This window comes from Chelonia mydas, chromosome 13 (genome assembly GCF_015237465.2).
Source record: "Chelonia mydas isolate rCheMyd1 chromosome 13, rCheMyd1.pri.v2, whole genome shotgun sequence".
Classification (NCBI taxonomy): domain Eukaryota; kingdom Metazoa; phylum Chordata; order Testudines; family Cheloniidae; genus Chelonia; species Chelonia mydas.
Window position 1 is genome coordinate 34,295,889 of NC_051253.2, and position 26,173 is coordinate 34,322,061.

General features: G+C 50.4%; 1 protein-coding gene and 1 pseudogene across 1 annotated transcript in view; both read right to left on the reverse strand.

Annotated features, from left to right (window-relative positions):
- Positions 1–26,173, reverse strand: part of LOC102937210 (ribonuclease pancreatic) — a 391,285-nt gene that overhangs the window by 164,038 nt on the left and 201,074 nt on the right. The window lies entirely within an intron of this gene.
- Positions 11,775–19,098, reverse strand: LOC122462664 (annotated as a pseudogene).

Genomic DNA, 26,173 nt, shown 5'->3' on the forward strand with positions numbered 1-26,173 from the left:
CCCGCTGTTCCCTCCACCAGCTCTGCAGGTGTCCCTCCCCGGCCCCCAGGGTGTACTCCCAGGTGGTGGCAGCCCCGCCACCTGCCGCTACGTCATCTCTCCCGCCCACCACCTCTGCTACTATCTATAGTGGCCGGGGCCCCTTTCCCACCATGACCAGGAAGCATGGCGTCTGTTGCCTCCTGGTGTCCGCCTCGCGCCACGTGGAGACCTATGTGTGGGCATTGGCGAGGATGGTGGGGCCCACGGCCATGTATGGCAAGGTCGTTGTCTTCTTAGCATTGGAGGCCACCGCCCAGGAGGCGGTGGAAAAGGGCCTGGCAGTGGAGGGGGGGGTATTCGTCCCCCTGGAACCGCAAGAGGACCTGGGCGTCCGCCTGGTCCTGACCTCCGTCCCTCCCTTTCTTCCCAATGCCTCCCTGTTACCCGCCCTCTCCACCCTGGGGAAACCCATCTCTGTGATTAACCCTCTCTCGTTGGGCTGCAAAGACCCCACCCTCCGTCACGTCCTCTCGTTCCGCCGGCAGTGCGTGACAGAGAGGTGCTCGAGGGGTCCTTCCTGGTCCCCTACCAGGGGGCCCATTACCGGGTGCATTACTCTATGGGGGAGGCCCAGTGCTACCTCTGCCGGGCGATGGGGCACGTCCGGAGGGACTGCCCCTTGGCCTGGCAAGGAGGGGCATCCGGGACCCCTGAGCCCCGGCAGGGCACTGGCCCTGTCATTTCCTGCGCCCCTAGCTGCCCAGCCCCCGAAGCCACCCCTCCTCCTTCCCAGTCTACCACTGCTCCTGCTCGGGCCCAAGGGGCGCCTCCCCCACTATGCCCAGACGAGCGGGAGAGCCCCGCCCCCACTGTTTGCAATCTGGCAGGGTCTGTGGAGGAGGGTGCATCAGGGACACTGCCGGGCATGGGAGAGGGCCCGCCCCAGGGGGAATCCTCTCTCCCTCATGCTGCCCCACCGTTACCCGCCCGAGTCCCTGAGCCATCGCCTCTGCCCCCTGACATGACCCCTGCTAGCCAGCCCTTGGATGATGCCATGGAGGGCTGGGCCCTAGTCCAGGGGAAGCGGGGCAAGCAGAAGGCTCGAGCTCTGCTCCTCCCGGAAGACCAGGAAGGGGGGCACCGATGCCGAGCCTTCCGCTTTGCCCATGAGTGTATTCCATCCACCGGTGCTGGCTGGGGAAGACATGGCAGCACCGGAAGGCAGTATCTCCCTTCCACGGGAGTCCCTCCCCTGCAAGACCCCCCAAGGGAGCCCCTTCTGCCCTGGTACCATCTGAAGCCTCTATGAGCCCTGAGGCGACCATCCCATCGGGTGCCAGCGGGGAGAACCCTGGGGTGGCAGAAAGCGATCTCCCCTCCATATACGAAGAGATCGAGGCCCTGGGTCTGACCCCGGTCACCCAGGGGGAGGACATCCCTATGCCAGCGGGCCTCGACCTGGGCGACCTCACTCCAGCCCCCCTTTTTCCCATGCTCCCTTCCCCTAACCATTGCTTCCGCTCCCACCTCCGAGGAGCCCCTGGGCTCCTCCATCAACCCGGCTGCAGATGGCACCCCGCTGACGGCCACCGATCCTGTTCAGGCGACAGCCAGTGCCAAGCGGCCGGGACCCAAGCCACCAGGGGCACCCCTCGTTGGTGTGGAGCAATTGACTTCCTTCCCGGGCGGGGGCCCTACAGAAGATAGTCCACCTCCTGATGCCGTGGCTGCCAAACCCACCGTAAAGCCTGTGCCCGGCATTGCTGAGAGCCCCCTCCCCACCCCCTTAACCCTTGAGCCTGATCGGGAGGCGCCACGATCCAGCTACTTGGCTCCCAAAGCGCAGAATCTCGTCTCTGCCCCTGCCCCTGATTCCAGCCCTCCCCTTGATGCTGACCCTGTCCCTATCAGGTCCACCTCCGGCAATGTTATTGCTGCCCCTGGGGCTGTCTCCTTCCCTTTTCCAATAGATGACCCCCGGGGAGCAGCCTTTGTGTTTCCCTGTCTCGACCCACTAGGGGCTGCTATCCTCCCTCCGCCGCCCCCTACTGCCCCAGAATTCGAGGTGGGCCTAGTGGCGCCAGCCCATCAGACGCCCCGTCGGGGGTCCGCACCCTGTCTGCCCGTCTCGGTGGGCCATGGGGCTGTACCAAGGGCCCCATCAGGGGATAAGCAGGAAACCCTAAACCCACCCTTCCATGCACTGTGAGAGGAGTTGCGGGAGTTTTTAGAAGACGTCCGTGGCTCCCGCAACAAGGTACAGCTTGCTCTCCAGCGATGGGGGGACTTTCATCAAATCCTCCAGGCTGTGAGGGCCCTCATGGGGGAGGGTAAAAGGACTGGGAAGCAAGGCGCCGTGGTCTACCAGCGGGTCACCGTCTTCTGTGACTCCTTACTCGCTTACGGGGTAGGTCACGGACTGTTGTGCGGCCCATTGGGAGCCACGAGCGTCCCTGCCGGCGAGGATCCCCCCCAGCCCTCCAATGTTGCGATGGTGAGAGGTGCCATGAGAACACCCGGGGCTGTAGGATGGGTCTCCACAGGTGCCAGGTGCTCTCCTTCCTTTGGGAAGGGGGGTACTCTGTGGTTTTCCTGCAGGAGACCCACACGGATCCAGCGGCCAAAGATAGCTGGCGGCTGGAATGGGGTGACAAGGGTCTACTTTAGCCATCTCACAGTTCGTACAGCTGGAGTGGCGACCCTGTTCTCCCACGACCTATGCCCCAAGGTGCTGGGAGTTGCCGAGGCTGTGCCGGGCTGCCTGCTGCACCTCCGGGTCCATATGGAGGGGCTCATGGTCAATCTTGTCAATGTCTATGCCCCAACATCGGGCCCGGAGCGGCTGCGTTTCTTTCAGCAGGCGTCCGCCTTCCTTGGCACCTTGGATCCTTGCGAGTGCCTGGTCCTGGGCGGGGACTTCAATACTACCCTCGAGGAGTGGGACCTCTTGGGGACCGAGCAGTGCCCGGCCACCACGGACGTCCTCTGGGAGATAGTCAACCATCACTCCCTGGTGGACATCTGGCACAACCACCACCCAGACAACGTCTCGACATTCACTTTTGTCCGGGTGGAGGCCCATCGGTCGTGCCACTCCCGGTTGGACCGCATCTACTTATCACGTTTCCACCTTTCACAGGCCCACTCCTCCAGCATCCGGCTGGCCCCGTTCTCTGATCATCATGTAACGAGAGTCAGGATGAGCTCCACCCTGACATCTGGTGTGGCAAGTTGTGGAAAAGAAGTTCAGGGTCTGATCTCATTTGCATAGGCACACCCACCCCTTCTAGAATGAGGCCATAGCTGCCCAAATGGTCACTTTGGCTGCTGTGGGATCCCCAGTGTCTCTGTTATTGGGGCAGGAAGAATAAATTGTTATTATCCTGATTATGGGAATCAAGGACAGTAGAACTGTACTTGGCCTTTTGTATGATGGAGAGACTCGCCATCAACTAAGTAGCACTCGCTAGGCAAGGGACATGGGTTCCAAAACTCTGTGAATTGAGAGAGGCTTGAGACAGGTATTAGTATCTGGGGGTGTGGGCCCCTTTGTGAGGGCCTAAAACACCAGTTGTATCTCTGTCTGTCTCCACTGTAGAATGTCAGAGCTAATTTTGGGTCTATCAAGAGTCTAGCTACAGGTACTGTGCTGAATTCACTTTGGCCTTGTGGTGCACCAGCACTAAGGCTCCCACTACTACAAGCTGAAATCACTGAGCACTGTGTCAAGTAGTGGGGAGCCTGAAGATCTAGAGCGCAGTGGTGCTGTTTGTGGTTAGGCTGGCGGAGCGTTCGTGAGATGGTGAGCGGAGACCTGTGGGGCAGTCAGCTTCAGGTCACGTAAGGTGCCCCTTACCTCTTTTCCCCCCACACAGGCACATTTTTACCCAGACTGGGGAGTAACACTCTGCAGATGAACTTTTGAACTCTGGGGCTGGACTTTTTGGACTTTGGGTGATTTGTGGATTGCTGGACTCAAGAGACGTTTGGGTTGTGGGACTCAAGAACCCAAGGGAAAGGACGTGGTCCAATTTGCTAGGGTGGGTCTTTGCTCATGGTTTGGTTAATGAACACTAGTTGTGGTGTTTTCCCAATTTAATGCTGATGTTATTTACCTCATGTTGTTAAAGATCCTCTGCTACACTGAGACTCTGTGCTTGCGAGAGGGGAAGTATTGCCTCTTTGAGGTGCCCAGGGGGTGTGTAAGATTTTCCCAGGTCACTGGGGGGGGGGGGGGGGCTTGAGCCAGTTTTGCATTTGCTTTAACGAGAGGGAACCCCTGTGTACTGAACCCAGCCCTTGCTGCTATCAACTTGGCCTGGCAGAAGGGTTACAATCATTTAGGCACCGTGACGGTCTCTCTCTGCGCCGAGAGGCCGGGGCCGGCCTATTGGCATTTTAACAACAGCTTGTTGGAGGATGTGGGCTTCGTGGTATCCTTCCGGGAGTTCTGGTTGGCCTGGCGAGGGCAGCGGTGTGCCTTTCCCTCGGCGCGGTGGTGGTGGGACCTGGGGAAGGTGCGCGCCCGGCTCTTCTGCCGTGACTACACCCAGGGCGCTAGCCGACGGAGGGATGCGATGATAGGGCAGTTGGAACAGGAGGTCTTAGAGCTGGAGAGGCGTCTGGACGCCAGCCCCGAGGATCCATCCCTCTGCGGGGCATGCCGGCAGAAGCGGGGAGAGCTCCGGGCCCTCGAGGACCATCCGGCCCGGGGTGCCTTTGTTCGATCCCACATCCGCCTCCTTCGGGAGATGGATCGTGGCTCCCGCTTCTTTTATGTCCTGGAGAAAGAGGGGGGCCAAGAAGCACATCACCTGCCTCCTCGCAGAGGATGGCACCCCCCTCACGGATCCTGCGGAGATGTGCGGGAGGGCCAGGGCCTTCTACGCAGGCCTGTTCTCCCCGGATCCGACTGATCCCAAAGCTTGCAGAGTGCTCTGGGACGAACTCCTGATGGTCAGTGCAGGCGACCGAGACCAGCTAGAGTTGCCTCTAACTCTGGCCGAGTTCTTGAAAGTCCTCCGTCACATACCCACCAATAAATCTCCGGGCATGGACGGGCTGACCGTGGAGTTCTACCGCGTGTTCTGGGACGTCCTCGGCCCAGACCTAGTCACCGTCTGGGTCGAGTCTTTGCAGAATGGCGTCCTCCCTCTTTCATGCAGGCAAACCGTGCTTGCCTTATTGCCAAAGAAGGGGGACCTCTGTGATTTACAAAATTGGCGTCCTGTCTCGCTCCTCAGCACGGACTACAAAGTTGTGGCAAAAGCAATCTCGCTGCGGCTAGGGTCCGTGCTGGCGGACGTGGTTCACCCAGACCAGACCTACACCGTCCCGGGCCACAGCATCTTCCACAACCTATATCTGGTCTGGGATCTTTTGGAACTCGGGTGGTCTGTCGTTCGGGATGGTCTGTCGTTCGCCCTCCTGTCCTTGGATCAGGAGAATGTGTTCGACAGGGTGGATCACGGGTATCTCCTGAACACTCTGCAGGTGTTTGGCTTCGGACCCCAGTTTGTGGGTTTTCTCTGGGCGCTGTATGCCTCCGCAGAGTGTCTGGTCAGGCTCAACTGAACTCCTCGTGGTCCAGGACCCGGGCGACTTGGCGTGGGTGGAGGCTTGCCAGGCCATCTATTGGGCACCCTCCTCTGCCCGGGTCAACTGGGTCCAGAGCTCTGGCCTGGTGGTCGGGGAGTGCTGGCAGGCGAGCTCCCTCCCACCCGCGCTTCAGGCCATCCGGTGGAGCGCGGGTCTGCTGCTCAATCTCGGCATTCACCTTTCTGCCACGCATCCCACTCTGCCGGAGAACGGGCAAAATTTAGAGGGTGGGGTGATAGAGTGGCTCCGGAAATGGACAGGACTACTCTGGTGCCTCTCCCTTCGAGGGAGAGCGCTGGTGCTTAATCAACTAGTCCTGTCCATGCTCTGGTACCGGCTCAACACGCTGGTCCCGGACCCGGGTTTCCTGGCCACTCTCCGGCCATCAATTCTGGAGTTCTTTTGGTCAGGCCTGCACTGGATCCCTGCAGGGGTTCTCAATTTACCCCTGGAGGAGGGAGGGCAGGGCCTGAAATGTCTGCACACTCAGGTCCATGTCTTCCGCCTCCAGGCCCTGCGGAGGTTCCTTTATGGTGCAGATAGTCCGGAGTGGAGGATACTGGTGCACGCCTTCCTGTGCCGTTTCTGAGGGCTCCGATACGACCGGCAGCTCCTTTATCTCCATCCGAGGGGTCTTCCACAAGACCTCTCCGGGCTGCCGGTCTTCTACCAGGACCTCCTCTGGTTTTCAACGACCAGGTCCATGGCGGCCACCGAGGGGGCAGATCTCCTCGCTGAGCCCCTGCTACACAACCCCCAGCTTCGCGTACAGGTGGCGGAGTCCCCCTCGGTGCGCCAGAGGTTGGTCCTAGCAGAAGTCACAAGAGTTGGAGACCTCCTGGACTACAACCGGGGAGACTGGCTGGGTCCCTGACACTCGCTCAGCGCATGGGGCTCTCCAGACCTCGTACTCTCCGGCACCTACTTCATGAGGTGAAGGCCACTTTGCCGCCTGCTGCTCGGGTTTATCTCCACCGGGTCCTGCATGAGGGCACGCTCTGCCCACCCTCTACCCCAGGCCCGCCGGACCTTTTTAATTGGGCCCCTCCTTCGTGGACCCAACCGACCCCCTCACCCCTTCACTGTGAGCCAGCTGCACGAGATTCAGCCGGTCTGCTTCCAAACTGCGCCAAGGAAACATCTATACACCCTCGTGCTCCACGCTCTTCACGCCCTCACCCTCGTGTCCCACCCCAATATAAAATGGCGGGACCTCCTGCCACCTTTGGAGGGTGAGGAGCCCCGGTGGGCCAGCCTATATTCCACCTTGGTCCCGAGGCCCGCCGGGGATATCAGTTGGCGGCTGCTTCACGGAGCCATGAGCACAGGCGTGTACTTGGCACGGTTCACCTCTATCCCAGACACCTGTCCCTTTCGCGGCGTGAGGGAAACCCTGGCACACGTATATCTGGCTCCTCACCAATATTTTATTACGTTTTTGGTTGCACTTTTCCCCTCCCCTTCTTATTTATGCACTCCCTATTCGTGGCCCCACAAAGTCGCGGGATCTCCTGGTCAACCTCCTCCTTGCTAAAACAGCCATCTATAAAACCAGAGTGAGGAGGTTGGCCGATGGAGTCTCCTGTGACTGTGGGGCCTATTTCCGATCCTCGGTTCGTTCACGTCTCTGGGCAGAGTTCCTCTGGGCGGCGTCCACTGACTCCCTTGACACCTTTAAGGAGCAGTGGGCGCTGTCCGGGGTTCTCTGCTTGGTGTCCCCATCCGGTTCCCTTCGTATGACCCTTTGACCGCACTCCTGTCCTTGTTATTTCATTAGTTGTCCCCCGGATTTATTTGGTGTCCAGGTCCTGTGGATCCCCCTCTTAGGCTGTGGGGGGATCCTTTAGCAGTGGACGGGCTTCGCCCGCCCACTTCCTGGATCCCAATAGGATCACGCTCCTGTAGCCCTCTGGCCTGGAGGGAGAAGAAGGGAGAGGGCTGCTGCTGCTAGGCCCTGGGCTCTCCCTGCAGTTGCAGGGAGCCATTGCTGCTCCAGCTGCTCCCCTGGCTGGGCCAGATACCACCCCCCTTCTCTGCTGCTACCTGGTTGCTGGCCAGCTTCTGGACCCCCAACCTTTGGGTGCTGCTACTTCTCCAACTGCAGCCCCTTGCGAGGGGCCTGCTGGCCCACTCCCCAGAAGGGCAGAGTGAGGGACCCCAGCCCCAGCTGTTGCTGCTGTGGACACCACCAACACCACGACCACCTGAGAGGGGTCCTTTCTGCCTGCCTGGACCACCACCTAGAGTTCCTGGAGCTGCTGCTGTGGAGGTTACTGCCTGGAGCTGCTGAAGCCCTGAGGAGGAGAAGAAGAGGACCATCTACCAGTGGGGGAGCACCTAGAGACTCTGCAGACCACCGTGGAGGGGGCCTTAAGACTGAGTAACTTTTGAACTGTGCTCTTGTGGTGGGGGTCTTGACTGTGTTTGTAGGGACACAAGGGGTGTGGCGTGGAGCTGCCCCCCGATCCATCTGTGTCTCCCCCCCAACCCTCCACACCCACTGCCCCCCCCACCACTCCCACTGTTTATCATCTGCCTCAGCTCCTGCCTCTGGACTCAGCTGCTTGGTTGGCTTGCCACGCTCTGTTTCCACCCTTTGGGCCAGAAGCAGCAGCCAGCCCAAACTTACCTTTTTGTGCAAGCGCACATGGGCACAGGTGCCCCCCCCCGACTGTTCACCCCACAGCTTTGCCCCTTGCTACCTTCCCGTTTGCCCCTTGCAGACTTTTGCCTCCCCTTTTTTCTCCAGCCCCCCCTTACTAGCTTCAGTTTGTTTGCCCCGCCCCAGGCTCTGAAGCTAGCCCCTTGGTTTCCCTGACCTAACTCCAGCCTGCTCAGTCCCTCACTCAGTACGTCCATGCCCCCTCCCATGCGCTTGTGCTGCTCCCCATTTTAGTTTGAACCCCCTTGACTGCACCCCCAATGCTGTTGTATTCCCCCCACCCCAGTGCAGCTAGGGGAGCCGGAATCCCACCCCGTGTCGTGACTGACAACTAGCCCTTGATTGCCCCCCCCCATCCAGCCCACCCCTTTTGGTGCCCTCCGCCCCTTCCTGCAGCCTAGAGGGGAGGAGTGGTCGGCCTGCTTCCCTTTCCCCTCCTCCTTCTGGTGTCTCCCCTTCCCTCCCTGCTCATGATGGCGGGGGACAAGGCAGGTGGGGCCCCTCCACCAGACCCCGCCTCCCCTTCCCCACATGCTGCCCCATTGCCCCCCTGAGCCTCTACCTCTGCTGCCACAGCCGAACCACCTGCTACTGCCCCTGCTGGGGCACTGTAGCCATCTGGCCTGACCCTGTCACACTAGCTAATGTTCTACTTTTGCCTAGGCGGCTATATTGGTCCCTATGCTAATTCTTCAGTTTCATCAACTTTAAATTCATCATCTCAGCTTCTAGCTTCTGGTGGGGATTTGAGGCCAGAGCAGGGGTGCTGGGGGTCAGGACTCCTGGTTTCTATCTATCCCTCTGGGTGGGGAGTGGGGTCTAGTGGGTCAGAGTGGGGTGGGGCGGGCAGGGGGGAAGGAGGGCTGGGAGTCAGGACTCCTGGCTTATATTTCTGGTTCTCAGAGGAGAGTGGGTGTAGCGCTTTGAGCAAGGGGAACTGGGACCCAGGACTCCTGGGTTCTTTCTCCAGTGCTACAGCTGTCTGAGCATTGAGGTCTCAAATTGAATGTTCCCTCCAGGATATTGGTGTCATGCAGTAAATTCATGGGCAAGATCTAGCTGACTTCAGAGTGAAGGGGTACAATTATTGTGTGGTAGTTTGATGGGTACACTGCTGATCCTGTCAACAAGGTGTTGTGAGTTTAAATCTCACTAGTGCTTGGAGTAGCCATTTCTTTCACACTGTCTCCAACCCAGTGGCTTGCAGTTGGACAGGAGACATCTGCTCAGTGCTTGGCAAATTTTATTGCTCACATGAGGTCAGATCCAGCTCTTGGGTGTCATGTGCAGAGTCCTCTTGAGCTGAGCTCCCTTCCTCGAAGTCTACGGGACATTTAGAGGTGGAAGAAAGGTGGGATTGGAGCAAAGTTGCTCAATCTCTGTCGATCTCAGGGAACTTTTAGATGCTTGACAAACCTGACCAGCTACCAACTGCAGTCCAAATGCGGAACGCTGCCTGTAGCCACACTGGAGCCCGCATTGATTCTGGGCTCAGAGCACCCCCTTCTGAGTCCCCGCCCTTCAGCACAGCACCTGTCTGGGTGGCACTTGGGGAACTGGGGTCCACAGAGCTCACAGTGGAGAACCCTGAGTGCCCTGGAGGTTTCTGATTTATTTATAGGTGGTTAAGGGTGGAAAGACGTAAGCCAATAAAGGAAGGAAAGGAAGGAAGATCATTCATTCATTGATTCCTAGAGTTTAAGGTCAGAAAGGACCATTAGCTCACAGAATCATAAAAATGTGGGGTTGGGAAGCACCCCATGAAGTCATCAAGTCCAGCCCCTGTACTGAGGCAGGACTAAGTAAACCTAGATCAGCCCTGGCAGGTGTTTGTCCAACCTGTTCTTAGAAACCTGCAGTGATGGTGATTCTACAACGTCCCTTGGAAACCTATTCCAGAGCTTCATTACACTTATGATTAGAAAGATTTTCCAAATATCTAACCTAAATCCCCCTTGCTGCAAGTCCTTTGCTTGTCCTGCCTTTAGTGGACATGAAGAAAAATTAGAATCATAGAATATTATGGTTGGAAGAGACCTCAGGAGGTCATCTAGTCCAATTCCCTGCTCAAAGGATCCCCATCGTCTCTATAATAGCCCTTAACATAGTTGAACACTATGTCAAGGTCCTTTCTCTGTCTTATTTTCTCAAGACTAAATAGTCCCAATTTCTTTAACCTTTCCTCATAGTTCAGGTTCTCTAACCCTTTGATCATTTTTGGTGCTCTCCTCTGGACTCTATCCAATTTTTCCACATCTTTCTTCAGTTATGGCACCCAGAATTGGAAACAGTACTCCAGCTGTGGCCTCACCAGTTCCAAGTCTAGCAGGACAATTACCTCCCATGTCTTATATACAACACTCTTGTTAATACATTCAGGATTATATTAGCCTTTTTTGCAACTACATCACATTGTTGACTCATATTTATGCTTGGAAGGATTAGATGTTTGTCAGTAGATGTAATAAATGTTGATTTCACTCTGCACACACAAACCGATGAAAAAAATTTCCATCAATAATAATCAAAATTTATGGATAGGCAAAGTAAGAAAAATGCTACCTGAGAACTTTTTAGATGTTTATTTAAAGATATGTGCTTTGTTATTTGAAATGTAACAGTCATAATTTGTGTTATAATGGTCAAAATGTAAAAGCATTATAAATCTTAACGTAAACTGTCATTAAATATTTTTTGTGAGACTCCGCTATTACCTGACCCCCCAAATAATATCCCACAACTGTGAAAATTAAAATTGGTTAAAAAATTGAAAAAAATGTTTTAAATAAATATTATCCATCAAAATAATAAAAATATAATGAAAAAATTCTGAAAAGCGTACTCATATTCAATTTGTGGTCTACTACAATCCCCATATCCTTCTCAGTGGTACTACCAACTAGTCAGTTCCTCACCATTTTGTAGTTGTGTATTTAATTTTTCCTTCCTAAATGCACTTGTCTATATTGAATTTCATCTTGTTGATTTCAGACCAATTCTCCAATTTGTCAAGGTAATTTTGAATTCTGTCCTTGTACTTCAAAGAACTTGCAACACTTCCCAGTGTGGAGTCATCCACAAATTTTGTAAGCATCCCCTCCACTCTGTTATCCAGTCATTAATGAAAGTATTGAACAGTATCGGAGACAAGACTGATCCTTGCGGGACCCCACTAGATACTGTTTCGACAGCAAAGCATTCATAATTACTCATTGAGTATGGCCTTTCAACCAGTTGTGTGCCCACTTTACAGTAATGTCGTCTACACCACATTCCCTAGTTTGCTTATGATCATGCCCCATGGGACATGGGGGGAGGGATAGCTCAGTGGTTTGAGCATTGGCCTGCTAAACCCAGGGTTGTGAGCTCAATCCTTGAGGAGGCCACTTAGGGATCTGGGGCAAAAATTGGGGATTGGTCCTGCAGGGGATTGGACTAGATGACCTCCTGAGGTCCCTTCTAACCCTGATATTCTATGATTCTATGAAAAGCCTCATTAAAATCAAGATATATCATGTCTACTGCTTCCCTCTATAAAGTAGGCTAGTCAGCCTGTCAAAGAAGGAAATTAGGTTGGTTTGGCATTATTTGTCCTTTAAAATCCATGCTGGCTATTGCTTCTATTCCTATTATCCTCTAGGTGTTTACAAATTCATTGTTTAATAATTAGTTCCAGCATCTTTCCACATAGCAAAGTTAGATTGACTGATCTATGAGTCACTGTTGTGCATCAGATTTTGGATTCTAAATGCTGGCAGGGTAAGCTTTTATACCTGATCGACTGGGAAGGATATGGCCCTGTGGAGAGTATGTAGGAGCCATTGGGAAATGTTCACACTCCTGCCCTAATACCATCAACACAAACCACGCCAAACCACAACACCCTTTGGGAAAGGGGGATGCCAGTCCCTTGGGGTCTCAAACTCTGTTCCATAGGGGCCTGTGACTCAGCACACACCAGTCTTCCACCTGGAAGCTCACAGACAATAGCTGGAACCAACATCCATGAAACCCAATGGGGGCATTAGCCTCACCCCAAAAGTCATTGGAAGAGCTCCAAAGCTCCTGATTGGGCCACAGCCCCTATTTAAGTCAGAGGAGGAGAAATGAAATTGCACCTCTGGGCTTCATCCTGCTATGGATGACTTTTCTCGTGTATACTTGGTTTTGCCTTCTACTCCTGACCACCTAGTTTCCTGACTAGGCCTTACTCTTCATCCCTGCCCTCTGACTTGTTTCTTGCTTCTGATCTCCTGGTGTTCCAACCCAGCCTGATTCCTGGTAATTGGACCCTCAGCCCCTGCCTGATGCTAACCCATAGGACAGGTTGCCCATGCCCCAGCCCCGACACAATCTAAATCTGAAAATGCTTCCCTAAACTGGGCTCGGTATAACCCAGGGGCAGGGAGTTTCACTGGTTAATTGTGAAGCCAGATACCATCTGATATGGTCTGCAAGGAGGAAGCAGGTGGTTGTGAGCCAGGGATGCATGACCACAGAGTGACCTATCAGGGAGAAGAAAAAACACAGGGGTAGTGCCGACTACCGGGCTTGTTCATCTAGGGGTATGAATCTTACTGCCAGTGTCTGAGGCCCTGGGTTTTCATCCCTGATGCATATGATTTTTTTTCTTTGCAAAGAGCTGGGTGAGTAGCCAGATGCTCTGGCCAGTGTGAGAGGGACAGAGTGGGAATAAAGGAAGCAGCAGGGTTTCCTGCCTACCCTTCATGCCCAGGCTGGACCTTACATCTGTTCGACATAGTTCACAGGAAGCCCATTCCAGCAGGCAATGATAATTTGGTGGGAAATCTGTGTGCCAGTGTAAGAGAGGATCAGTGGGTTAAATATGAATTTGGTTTTGAGAAAGACAGCATTGCTCCTGCGTAGGTCACCTGGGATGCCAGTCCCACCCCCAGAGCAGACGCTGTTGATGGATAGGATGGGTCCGTGAATGAAGGTGTTGACTGGCTTCCAGTATATTCCCCAGTTCCACATCATATTGTTGCAGTAGGTGTTGAGGTTTGAAGGTGGGGTCTTCGGGTGTCCACATGGTGCTGATTGAATATATCATTCAGCAGATTCCGTGGCATCCTGCTGGACAGGGTCAGGCTGGCCGCTAGCCGGGCGAGGGTCAGGAGGAGCACGGGACTGGGTCCGCTCGGAGCCATGGCCATGTCTGTAATTGGATTGACCTGCAGTGGGGAGAGGGGGGAGATGGATGGAGACAACATAAAGTGGGGATCTGTCTCCTCCATGGAACCTCCTGGGCCCAAACTGCTCTCATCAACTGTCCCACCCCACTGTCTCTCCCATTATTCACACCTAATTGTGCCAGGTACTTCACAGACCCTAACTGAGATGGTGTCTCCTTCCTCTAACCCACTATTCCCCATTTCCATCCCAGACCTAGGGATAGAAGCCAGGTGTCCTGAGTCTGAGTGACCAAGAGGCCCCCCATTTTGCCAGGTGCTGCAAAGCATCCAACTGAGATCAGACCCCCTTTCTAACCCACTGTTCTCCATTCGCCACCCAGAGGTGGACACTGAACCCAGGAATCCTATCTCCCAGCACCCCCTCCCCCGCGACCAGTAGAACACGATGCCTTTGACATCAGAAAGCCTTTGACAAGGTCCCTCACCAAAGGCTTTTAAACTAAGTAGGCAGTCATGGGAGAAGAGGGAAGGTCCTCGCATGGATCAGTAACTGGTTAAAAGGTAGGAAACAAAGGATAGGAAGAAATAGTTGGTTTTCACAGTAGAAAGAGGTAAATTGCTGGGGGGAGGTCCAGTGGTGAGCTGGAGCCGGTTTGCACCAGTTCGCTAGAACCGGTTGTTAAATTTAGAAGCCCTTTTAGAATCGGTTGTTCCGCGAGGGAGAACCGGTTCTAAAAGGGCTTCTAAATATAACTGGCCAAAAGTAGCGCCTTAGGCGCCGACTTCATGGGTGCTCCAGCCCTGGAACACCCAAGGGGAAAATTTGGTGGGTGCAGAGCACCCACCGGCAGCTCCCCTCCCCACCCCCGGCCCCAGTTCACCTCCGCTCTGCCTACACCTCCGCCCCTGAACGTGCTGCCCCACTCTGCTTCTCCAACACCCCCCCCCAGGCTTCCCGCAAATCAGCTGTTCGCGCGGGAAGCTGGGATGGGCTGAGAAGCAGGCAGCTGCTCGCGCTCTGGCTCAGGGAGGTGGAGGTGGAGCGGAGGTGAGCTGGGGCAGGGGAAGCAAGGAGGGCCGCCTGTGCCGCAGCAGGTAACCCGGGGGGGGGGGGGCAGGGGAACCGCTCCCGACCCCAGCTCACCTCCGCCACCCTTGGCCTGAGCAGGAAGCTGCTGCCTGCTTCTCAGCCCTCCCAGGCTTCCCACCGAACAGCTGATTCACGACCCCCTTGTGGGGTGAGGAGGGAACCCGTTGTTAAGATTTTGGCAGCTCATCATTGGGGACGTCCCCCTAGGCTCTGTACTAGGACCACTGCTGTTCAACATATCTGTAAATGATCTGGAAAAGGGAATAAACAGTGAGGTGGCAATATTTGCAGATGTTACAAAATTATTCAAGATAGTTAAGTCCAAAGCAGACTGTGAAGAGTTACAAAGGGATCTCACAAAACTAGGTGATTGGACAATAAAATGGCAGGAGAAATTCAATGCTGACAAACGCAAAATAATGCACATTGCAAAACATAATCCCAGCTATCCATACAAAATTATGGGGTCTAAATTAGCTGTTATCACTCAAAGAGATGATGGAGTCATTGTGGATAATTCTCTAAAACCAACCACTCAATGTGCAGTGGCAGTCAAAAAAGCTATCTTCAACTACTCAGACATCTTTTGGGAAAATACAGCAGGGCACAGATTATCAAACAATTTCTTGGAATGTATTGGAGACAATTTTTTTCACAAGGTGGAGGAAGCTACTAGGGGAGAGGCTGTTCTAGATTTGATTTTGACAAATAGGGAGGAACTGGTTGAGAATTTGAAAGTGGAAGGCAGCTTGGGTGAAAGTGATCATGAAATGGTTGAGTTCAAGATTCTAAGGAATGGTAGGAGGGAGAACAGCAAAATAAAGATAATGGATTTCAAGAAAGCAGACTTTAGCAAACTCAGGGTGTTGGTAGGTAGGATCCCATGTGAAGCAAGTCTAAGGGGAAAAACAATTGAAAACAGTTGGCAGTTTTTCAAAGAGATATTATTAAGGGCACAAGAGCAAACTATCCCATTGCATAGGAAAGGTAGGAAGTATGACAAGAGACCACCCTGCTTAATGTGGAAACAAGTTCAAATTACAAGGATGAATAATAATACAAGTATGTAGGGACAAAATTAGAAAGGCCAAGGCACAAAATGAGATCAAATTAGCTAAAGACAAAGAAGGTAACAAGAAAACATTCTACAAATACATTAGAAGCAAGAGGAAGACCAAGAACAGAGTAGGCCTGAGGGAGGAAAAACAATAACAGAAAATGTGGAAATGGTAGAGGAGCTTAATGACTTCTCTGTTTCGATTTTCACCAAGGTTGGTGGTGATTGGACATCTAACACGGTGAATACCAGTGAAAATGAGGTAGGATCAGAAGAGGCTAAAATAGGAAAAGAACAAGTTAAAAATTAGTTAGACAAGTTAGATGTCTTCAAGTCACCAGGACCTGAAGAAATGCATCCTAGAATACTCAAGATGTTGACTGAGGAGATATCTGAGCCATTGACAATTTTCTTTGAAAAGTCATGGAAGACAGAAGAGATTCCAGAAGCCTGGAAAAGGGTATATATAGTGCCAATCTATAAAAAGGGATATAAGGACAACCTAAGGAATTACAGCCAAGTCAGCTTAACTCCTGTACCCGGAAAGATAAATAATTAAGCAATCAATTTGAAAACATCTAGAAGATAATATGGTGATAAGTTACAGCATGGATTTTTCAAGAACAAATCTTGTCAAACTAACCTGATAGCTTTCTTTGACAGGGTAACAAGCCTTCTGGAAAGGGGGAAAGTGGTAGATGGAATATATCTTGACTTTAGTAAAGCTTTTGATGCTGTCTCACATGACCTTCTCATAAACAAACTAGGGAAATGCAACCAAGATGGAGCTACTATAAGGTGGGTGCAAAACTAGTTAGAAAACTGTTCCCAGAGAGTAATCATCAGAGGTTCACAGTCATGCTGGAAGGACATATCGAGTGGGGTCCTGCAGGGATCAGTTCTTGGTCCAGTTCTGTTCAATATCTTCATCAATGATTTAGATAATGGCATAGAAAGTATACTTATAAAGTTTGCAGACGATACCAAGCTGGGAGGGGTTGCAAGTGCTTTGGAGGATAGGATTAAAATTCAAAATGATCTGGACAAACTGGAGAAATGGTCTGAAGTAAATAGGATGAAATTCAATAAGGACAAATGCAAAGTACTCCATTTAGGAAGGAACAATCAGTTGCACACATACAAAATGGGAAATGACTGCCTAGCAAGGAGTACTGCGGAAAGGATCTGGGGGTCATAGTGGACCACAAGCGAAATATGAGTCAATAGTGTAACGCTGTTGCAAAAAAAGAAAACATCATTCTGGGATGTATTAGCAGGAGTGTTGTAAGCAAGACACACGAAGTAATTCTTCCACTCTATTCTGCATTGATTAGGCCTCAACTGGAGTACTGTGTCCAGTTCTGGGCATCACATTTCAGGAAGAATGTGGACAAATTGAAGAGAGTCCATAGACGAACAACAAAAATGATTAAAGGTCTAGAAAACATGACCTATGAGGGAAAATTGAAAAAATTGGGTTTATTTAGTCTGGAAAAGAGATGGCTGAGAGATGACATAATAACAGTTTTCAAGTATGTAAAAGGTTGTTACAAGGAGGAGGGAGAAAAATTGTTTTCTTAACCTCTGAGGATAGGACAAGAAGCAATGGGCTTAAATTGCAGCAAGGGAGGAGTAGGTGGGACACTAGGAAAAACTTCCTAACTGTCAGGGTGGTTAAGCAGTGGAATAAATTGCCTAGGGAGGTTGTGTAATTTCCATCATTGGAGATTTTTAAGAGCAGCTTAGACAAACAACTGTCAGAAATGGTCTAGATAACACTTAGTCCTGTCATAAGTGCAGGGGACTGGATTAGATGACCTCTTAAGGTCCCTTCTAGTCCTATGATTCTAATGTTAGGAACCATTAGGAAAGCGATAGATAGTAAGGCGTTAAATATAATAATCCCACTATATAAATCCATGGTGTACCCACGCTTTGAATACTGTCTGCAGTTCTGGTCTCCCCATCTAGAAAAAGATATATTAGAGTTGGAAAAAGTACAGAGAAGGGCAACACAATTAATGACGGGTGTGGAACAGGTTCCAAATGAGTAGAGATTTAAAAGACTGGGACTGCTCTGCTTGGAAAAGATACAACAAAGAAGGGATATGATAGAGGCCTATAAAATCATGAATTGTGTGGAGAAAGTAAATAAGGACGTGTTATTTACCCCTTCACATAACACAAGAACCAGGGGTCATCCAATGAAATTAATAGGCAGCAGGTTTAAAACAAACATAAGGAAATACTTCTTCACACAATGCAGAAAAGAATTAGATAAGTTCCTGGATTTCCCCCTACTGTTACTCACACCTTCTTGTCAACTGTCTGAAATGAACCACTCTCATTACCACTTCAAAAGTTATTTTTCCTCTCTTTGTATCCTGCTTTTAAGTGAATTATCTGATTAGAATGACCTCACACTTGGTAAGGCAACTCCTATCCTATCATGTATTTATACCTGCCCCTATATTTTCCACTCCATGCATCTGATGAAGTGGGTTCTAGCCCACGAAAGCTTATGCCCAAATAAATTTGTTAGTCTGTAATGTGCCACAAGGACTCCTCATTGTTTTTGCTGATACAGACAAACACGGCTACCACTCTGAAGCCTGGAGGCTAGGTCCATCAATGGCTATTAGCTGGGATGGGCAGAGATGCAACACCATGCTCTGGGTGTCCCTAAGCCTCTGACTGCCAGATGCTGGGACTGGATGACAGGGGATGAATCACTCGATAACTGCCATTCTCTCTGAAGCACCTGCCATTGGCCATTTTCGGGAGAGAGGGTACTGGGCTAGATGGACCATTGGTCTTAGTATGGACGTTCTAATGTTCTCACAGAAACAATTCCTGCAATTGCAGCCCCATGTGACACTGTTCTCACCTCTCTCCTGGCTGATGGAATCTCCTGCAACTTACCCAAGTCCTTGTGTTTTTGCTGTCGAAGCGATTGATCCCAGCCTCTGCTGAGCTGAACCTCACCCTGACCCTCCATCCTGTCTTGGAGCATGTTATATAGAATCCAGCTGGACAGAGATGTGTTGGAGTGGGAGGGGAAGTCCAATAAAAGATTGGGTCAGCATGATTTCCTGATAGCAGGCTATTAGAATTAGTGGCCCAGCAGGCAAGGCATGGGTGGGGAACAAACAGCACATATCCTGCTAGACACCTGGGCTCCATGGAAACATCTTAGGGTGTGTCTACCCAGCAAGTGAAGGTGTGATTTTAGCATGGGTAGGCGTATCCCTGCCACCTTTAATCTAGCTAGTGTAGGTACTAATAGCATTCGGCACAGACTTCACAGGGTAACTGCTCTAGTTGCTCTTGTCCTGCAGTCCAGGCCAACGTGTCCCCACTGCTGTTGTTTCCTGGGCTAGCTAGATTAAAGCTGGGTAGCAACGCTCACCCGTACTGCAATCACACCTTCGTTTGCTGTAGGTGTTTGTTTCTGTCTGAGGGAGTGGAGCAAACACAGTTGTATCTTAGGGCTTGGCTGTAAACAATGGATCGTGTGATGTGTCCTGGATGGAAGCTGGAGGCATGTAGGTAAGTATAGTGGTCAGTAGGTTTCCGGTATAGGGTGGTGTTTATGTGACCATCCCTTATTTTGCACTGTAGTGTTCAGGAAGTGGATCTCTTGTGTGGACTGGTACAGGCTGAGGTTGATGGTGGGATGGAACTTTTTGAAATCCAGGTGGAATTCTTCAAGGTCCTCCTTCCCATGGGTCCATATAATGAAGATGTCATTAATGTAGCACAAGTAGAGGAGGGGCGCTAGGGGACGAGAGCTGAGGAAGCATTGTTCTAAGTCAGCCATAAAAATGTTGGCATACTGTGGGGCCATGTGGGTACCCACAGCAGTGCCACTGACTTGAAGGTATAAGTTGTCCCCAATTCTGAAATGGTTGTGGGTGAGGACAAAGTCACAAAGCTCAGCCACCAGGTGTGCTGTGGCCTCATCAGGGATACTGTTCCTGACAGCTTGTAGTCTATCCTTGTGTGGAATATTGGTGTAAAGAGCTTCTACATCCGTGATGGCCAGGATGGTGTTTTCAGGAAAATCACCAATGCATTGTAGTTTCCTCAGGAAGTCGGTGGTATCTTGAAGATAGCTAAGAGTGCATAGCCAGATAATCCTGCTGTAAGAGTACCAATGCCTGAGATGATGGGGTGTCCAGGATTTCCAGGTTTACAGATCTTAGGAAACCTGGAAAAAACGAACATACAATCGCATTTGCTGCAATCCCTCAGACAGAGACAAACGTCTACAAGCTCTTTATCAAGCATTCTTAAAACTACAATACTCACCTGGGGAAGTGTGAAAACATTGACAGAGCGAGACGGGTACCCAGAAGTCACCTACTATAGGACAGGCCCAACAAGGAAAATAACAGAACACCACTGGCCATCACGTACAGCCCCCAGCTAAAACCTCTCCAGCACATCATCAATGATCTACAACCTATCCTGGAAAACAATCCCTCACTCTCACAGATCTGGAAAGGCAGGCCAGTCCTCACTTACAGACAGTCCCCCAACCTGAAGCAAACACTTACCAGCAACTACACACCACAGCACAGAAACACTAACCCAGGAACCAATCCCTCTAACAAACCCCGTTGCCTACTCTGTCCCCAGATCTACTCTAGCGGTACCATCATAGGACCCAACCACATCAGGCACACCAACAGGGGCTTATTCACTTGCACATCTACTAACGTGATATATGCCATCATGTGCCAGCAATGCTCTTCTGCCATGTACACTGGCCAAACCGGACAATCTCTACATAAAAGAATAACGGACACAAATCAGACATCAGGAACAGTAACATACAAAAGCCAGTAGGAGAACACTTCAATCTCCCTGGACATTCAATAACAGATTTTAAAGTAGCCACCCTTCAACAAAAAACATCAAAAACAGACTTCAAAGAGAAACTGCAGAGCTACAATTCATTTGCAAACTTAACACCACCAATTTGGACTTGAATAGGGATTGGCTGGCTCACTACAAATGCAATTTTCCCTCCTTATCAGTTATTGGGCACGGACCACATCCACCCTGACTGAACTGGCCTTGTAAATACTGGTTCTCCACTTGTAAGGTATCTCCCTGCTCTTCATATGCCAGTATATTTATGCCTGTATCTGTAATTTTCACTCCATACATCTGAAGAAGTGGGTTTTTTACCCACAAAAGCTTATGCCCAAATAAATCTGTTAGTCTTTAAGGTGCCACCAGACTCCTCATTGTTTTGTGGACACAGACTACACAGCTACACCTCTGATGGTGTTAATGTGACCCTGTCACTGTCCAGGATTTAACAATGTTAAACAAAGTTCAGGGTTTGGTATCCAGAGTTGTAGGCCTGCCCAGTCCCAAGGCAAATGCACCATTAACAATCCTTTCCACCTTTCATTAAAGATACAGAAAAAGAAGGACAAACTGTTCAGACATTAGAAATGTAAAGTGTTTCTATGACATCTGTGGCTTAATGACATCTGTGGCAAGATGTCCAATGTTAGTCTGGTGGGTCCTGCACTTTTCTGGCAGAGAGCTAAAATGGCACCCTTTGCCCCTGCTCTTGGGTGCTAAGGGCCCCACTACTAGCCCAGGAAGGCGGTAGAGGAGGGAAGTGGGGGAGGGGTCTGAGTTTGCTCCTCACTCTGAGTCCCAGCCCCTCTCAACCCCTACAGGTTTCTTACTCTCATCCCCCTTAGATAGGGTTACCCTCAGTCCTTAGATGCTGGGGGGAAGGGAGTTTCCCTGTCTTGCTGGGGCAGGGTCTCCCTTACTTCAGTACTCAGGTCTTCCAACTCCCTCAACATGCCTCCAAACTCCAATCCTTCCTCCTCATCATCTGTCTGTCTGAAGCAGGAGGTTTTATTAGGTTCCTAACAGGGCCTTGATTGACTGCAGGTGCTCCAATTAACCTGCAGCCACCTTCCCTAGTCTACAGGGAACCACACCTTAATTACCCTTGAGATTATATATTTCCTCTCTAGCACTCTCCCACTGCTCCCTGGTCCTCCTGTATCACACATCCCTTGTCCTTTTCCCCTTTACTTGGGAGATTTTTTAGACAGAACCCATGCTTGTCTGACAGTCTCACAAATGGTATTAAAGATTGTCATAAATATAAAGGGAAGGGTAACCGCCTTTCTGTATACAGTGCTATAAAATCCCTCCTGGCCAGAGGCAAAACCCTTTCACCTGTAAAGGGTTAAGAAGCTAAGGTAACCTCACTGACACGTGACCCAAAATGGCCAATGAGAGGACAAGATTATTTCAAATCTGGAGGGGGTGGAAACAAAGGGTTTGGGCTGTCTGTGTGATACCCTTTGCCGCGAACAGATCAAGGATGCAAGTTCTCCAACTCCTGTAAAGTTAGTAAGTAATCTAGCTAGAAAATGAGTTGGGTTTTCTTTTGTTTAATGGCTGGTAGAATAAGCTGTGCTGGATGCAATGTATATTCCTGTTTTTGTGTCTTTTGTAACTTAAGGTTTTGCCTAGAGGGACTCTATGTTTTGAATCTGATTACCCTGTAAGGTATTTACCATCCTGATTTTACAGAGGTGATTCTTTTACCTTTTCTTTAATTGAAATTCTTCTTTTAAGAACCTGATTGCTTTTTCATTGTTCTTAAGATCCAAGGGTTTGGATCTATGTTCACCTGTACCCATTGGTGAGGATTCTTATCAAGCCTTCCCCAAGAAAGGGGGTGTAGGGCTTGGGGGAATATTTTGGGGGAGGATGTCTCGAAGTGGGCTCTTTCCCTGTTCTTTGTTTAACACGCTTGGTGGTGGCAGCCTACGGTTCAAGGACAAGGCAAAGTTTGTACCTTGGGAAATTTTTAACCTAAGCTTGCAAGAATAAGCTTAGGGGGTCTTTCATGCAGGTCCCCACATCTGTACCCTAGAGTTCAGAGTGGGGAAGGAATCTTGACATGGTGGCAGAGCAGTGGGATCATTTTGAGATCGTTTTGAACCAGAAGCACAGCAGGATTGTAAAAGGTTTTGTAAAAGGTGATCGCAGATGTAAATTCTGTCTCTCTGCATGGGGGACAGAGCAGCAAGCATAACAAAAGGATTTTTCTGTAGGCTGAGAACAGCTATCAGAAAAAAAATAGGTATCAGGTTACAGCACACCACAATATTACAAGCCAGGTTTTTTCTTTCTTTCTAACTCTTGGATATAGCTAGGTTAAAAACAGAGAGGTTAGAATGACAGAAAGCAATACCCAACAAAAACCGGAATTAGCCAGATTTGAGGCTGAGGAAAGACAAAAGGAACATAAAAGACTGGTAGAACTCAGACAGATGGAGATGGATGCACAAGCACCCAAAGAAAAAGAAAGGGAGGCTGCCCACAGGAGACAAATGGAGGCAAAGACTAAAGAAATGGAGGCAAAGGCTAAAGAAATGGAGAAGGAAAAAGAGAGGAAGCATGCACTGGAGATGGAGAAGGCAAAGGCTCAGCAGAATATACCGAATAACCCTAACAATTCTTCCCCAACTATCCATAAATGGGAGCGATTATGTCCACAGTATGATGAATCTAGTGATATTGCTGAATATTTTCTCACCTTTGAGAGACTGTGCACACTCCATCAAATTCCTGAAGCTCACAAGATGACCACATTGGTCGCAAAATTAACTGGAAGAGCACTGGATATATTCAATAAGATGGCTATTGAGGAGCCTTCTGACTATAATAAATTCAAGGATTTGGTTTTAAAACAATTTCAAGTTACACCTGAAACTTGCAGAGTAAAATTTAGAGCCCTTAAGAGAGGACCTGGACTAAGTAATGTGGTTTATATAAACCAGATGAAGGATCTATTAGATAAATGGGTGAAAGGAAGGGGTGTCACTAGCTTTGAAGAAATGTGTGATTTGATGACTCAGGAGCAATTAATGAATATGTCCAAGGATGATATAAAACAGTGTTTATGGGATAAAAAAATGGACTCAGCTGAAAGTCTTGCTTCTTATGCTGATCAATATGAGCAGTTCCAGACCTCCAGAGAGACAGCGCAAATGGGAACAAAACGGGTGGAGGAAGGAGAGAGAAACAACCCCAGTCACAGTTGGAGCGGATACCAGAAGGGACAACCTAAGACCACACCCTACTACTGGGGGCAGCCCAAAGCCCCAACTAAACCCCAAAGAACACTCCAGACACCTTTTCATCCCTCCACACCATTTTTGAGGAACCCACCTCACCCCAGTGACCCGTCAGCGGGACGATGTTTTAAATGTAACAAGCCAGGGCATGTAAAGGCCAACTGTGCCCAGAACCCCAACAGATTATAGTTCATTGCACCGGAATCACACCAGGGTCCTCAGGCCCAGATACCTCCCAGATACCCTCGGAGCGGAGGGAAACTGTGAGCGTGGGCGGGAAGAAGGTTACAGCATTGAGGGACGTGGGAGGGATAGCTCAGTGGTTTGAGCATTGGCCTGCTAAACCCAGGGTTGTGAGTTCAATCCTTGAGGGGGCCATTTAGGGATCTGGGGCAAAAATTGGGGATTGGTCCTGCTTTGAACAAGGGGTTGGACTAGATGACCTCCTGAGGTCCCTTCCAAACCTGATATTCTATGATTCTATGACACCAGAGAACAAGTGTTGACTATCCATGCTTCCTTAGTGGACCCCAATTTAATCGACCCAGAGGTCCAAGTGACGATTCAACCCTTCAAGTCAAACTCTTTTGATTTGCCTACAGCCAAGTTGCCAGTCCAGTACAAGGGTTGGTCAGGAACGTGGACTTTTGCAGTCTATGATGATTATCCCATCCCCATGCTGTTGGGGGGAGACTTGGCCAATCATGTGAAGCTAACCAAGAGGGTGGGAATGATCACCCACAGCCAGGATAAGCAAGCTGTCACACCTAGCTCTGTTCTGCAAACTTCTACCAGGACCCGGTCAAGGGTGATGGAACCAGACCCTATGTCAACGTTTGCAACAGAAGTAGTGGATCCAGTCCCAGAGACCCAGACGGAACCAATCCCAGAACCGGAACCAGCCGAACAACCAACACCAGACCCATTGCCAGCACTGAATCCAGTACCTGCAACCCCAACACCAGAGGGCCACACCGAACCTGCACCAGCAGCAGCAGATAACCCTATACAAGAGGCTCAGCGGGAGCCTGAAAACCAACATAGTGCACCAGCGGAGAGCAGTTCGCAGTCAACGGAAACAGACCCATCCCCTACATCACTTCCAGAGGGACCAAGCCCAGGTCCACAATCCAATGAGAGACTGATGTCTCCATCATCAAGGGAACAGTTCCAGATGAACAGGAAGCAGAGGAAAGCCTCCAGAGAGCTTGGACGGCAGCACGGAGCAACCCACTGCAGCTCAGCTCTTCTAATGGATCCAGGTTTGTTGTAGAAAGAGAACTTTTATACAAGGAAACTCTTTCTTGTGGACACCAGGAAGACTGGCATCCTCAGAGACAGTTGGTAGTTCTAACTAAGTACCGGGAAAAGCTCTTAAGCTTAGCCCATGATCATCGTAGTGGCCATGCTGGGGTGAACAGAACCAAAGACCATTTGGGAAAGTTGTTCCACTGGGAGGGAATGGGCAAGGATGTTTCTGCCTATGTCTGATCTGGTGAGGTATCCCAAAGAGTGGGAAAACCCTAAGACCAGGTGAAAGCCCCTCTCCAGCCACTCCCCATCATTGAAGTTCCATTTCAGCGAGTAGCTGTGGATATTCTGGGTCCTTTTCCGAAAAAGACACCCAGAGGAAAGCAGTACATACTGACTTTCATGGATTTTGCCACCCGATGGCCGGAAGCAGTAGCTCTAAGCGACACCAGGGCTAAAAGTGTGTGCCAGGCACTAGCAGACATTTTTGCCAGGGTAGGTTGGCCATCCGACATCCTTACGGATGCAGGAACTAATTAACTGGCAGGAACTATGGAAAGCCTTTGGGAAGCTAATGGGGTAAATCATTTGATTGCCACCCCTTACAACCATGAAACAATTGGCCTTGTGGGAGAAATTTAATGGAACTTTGGGGGCCATGATACATAAATTCGTAAATGAGCACTCCAATGATTGGGACCTAGTGTTGCAGCAGTTGCTCTTTGCCAACAGAGCTGTACCACATCCCAGTTTAGGGTTTTCACCATTTGAACTTGTATATGGCCCGAGGTTAAGGGGCCATTACAGTTGGTGAAGCAGCAATGGGAGGGATTTACACCTTCATCAGGAACTAATGTTCTGGACTTTGTAACCAACCTGCAAAACACCCTCCGAACCTCTTTAGCCCTTGCAAAAGAAAACCTAAAGGATGCTTAAAAAGAGCAAAAAGCCTTATATGATAAACATGCCAGAGAGCGTTCCTTCAAAGTAGGGGACCAGGTCGTGGTCTTAAAGGCGCTCCAGGCCCATAAAATGGAAGCATTGTGGGAAGGGCCATTCATGGTCCAGGAGTGCCTGGGAGCTGTTAATTATCTCATAGCATTCCCAACCTCCAACCGAAAGCCTAAGGTATACCATATTAATTCTCTAAAGCCCTTTTATTCCAGAGAATTAAAAGGTTTTTCAGTTTACAGATAATGCTGTAGGGAGAGGAGGGAGGAGATAATGCTGAGTAGCCTGAAGGGGTCT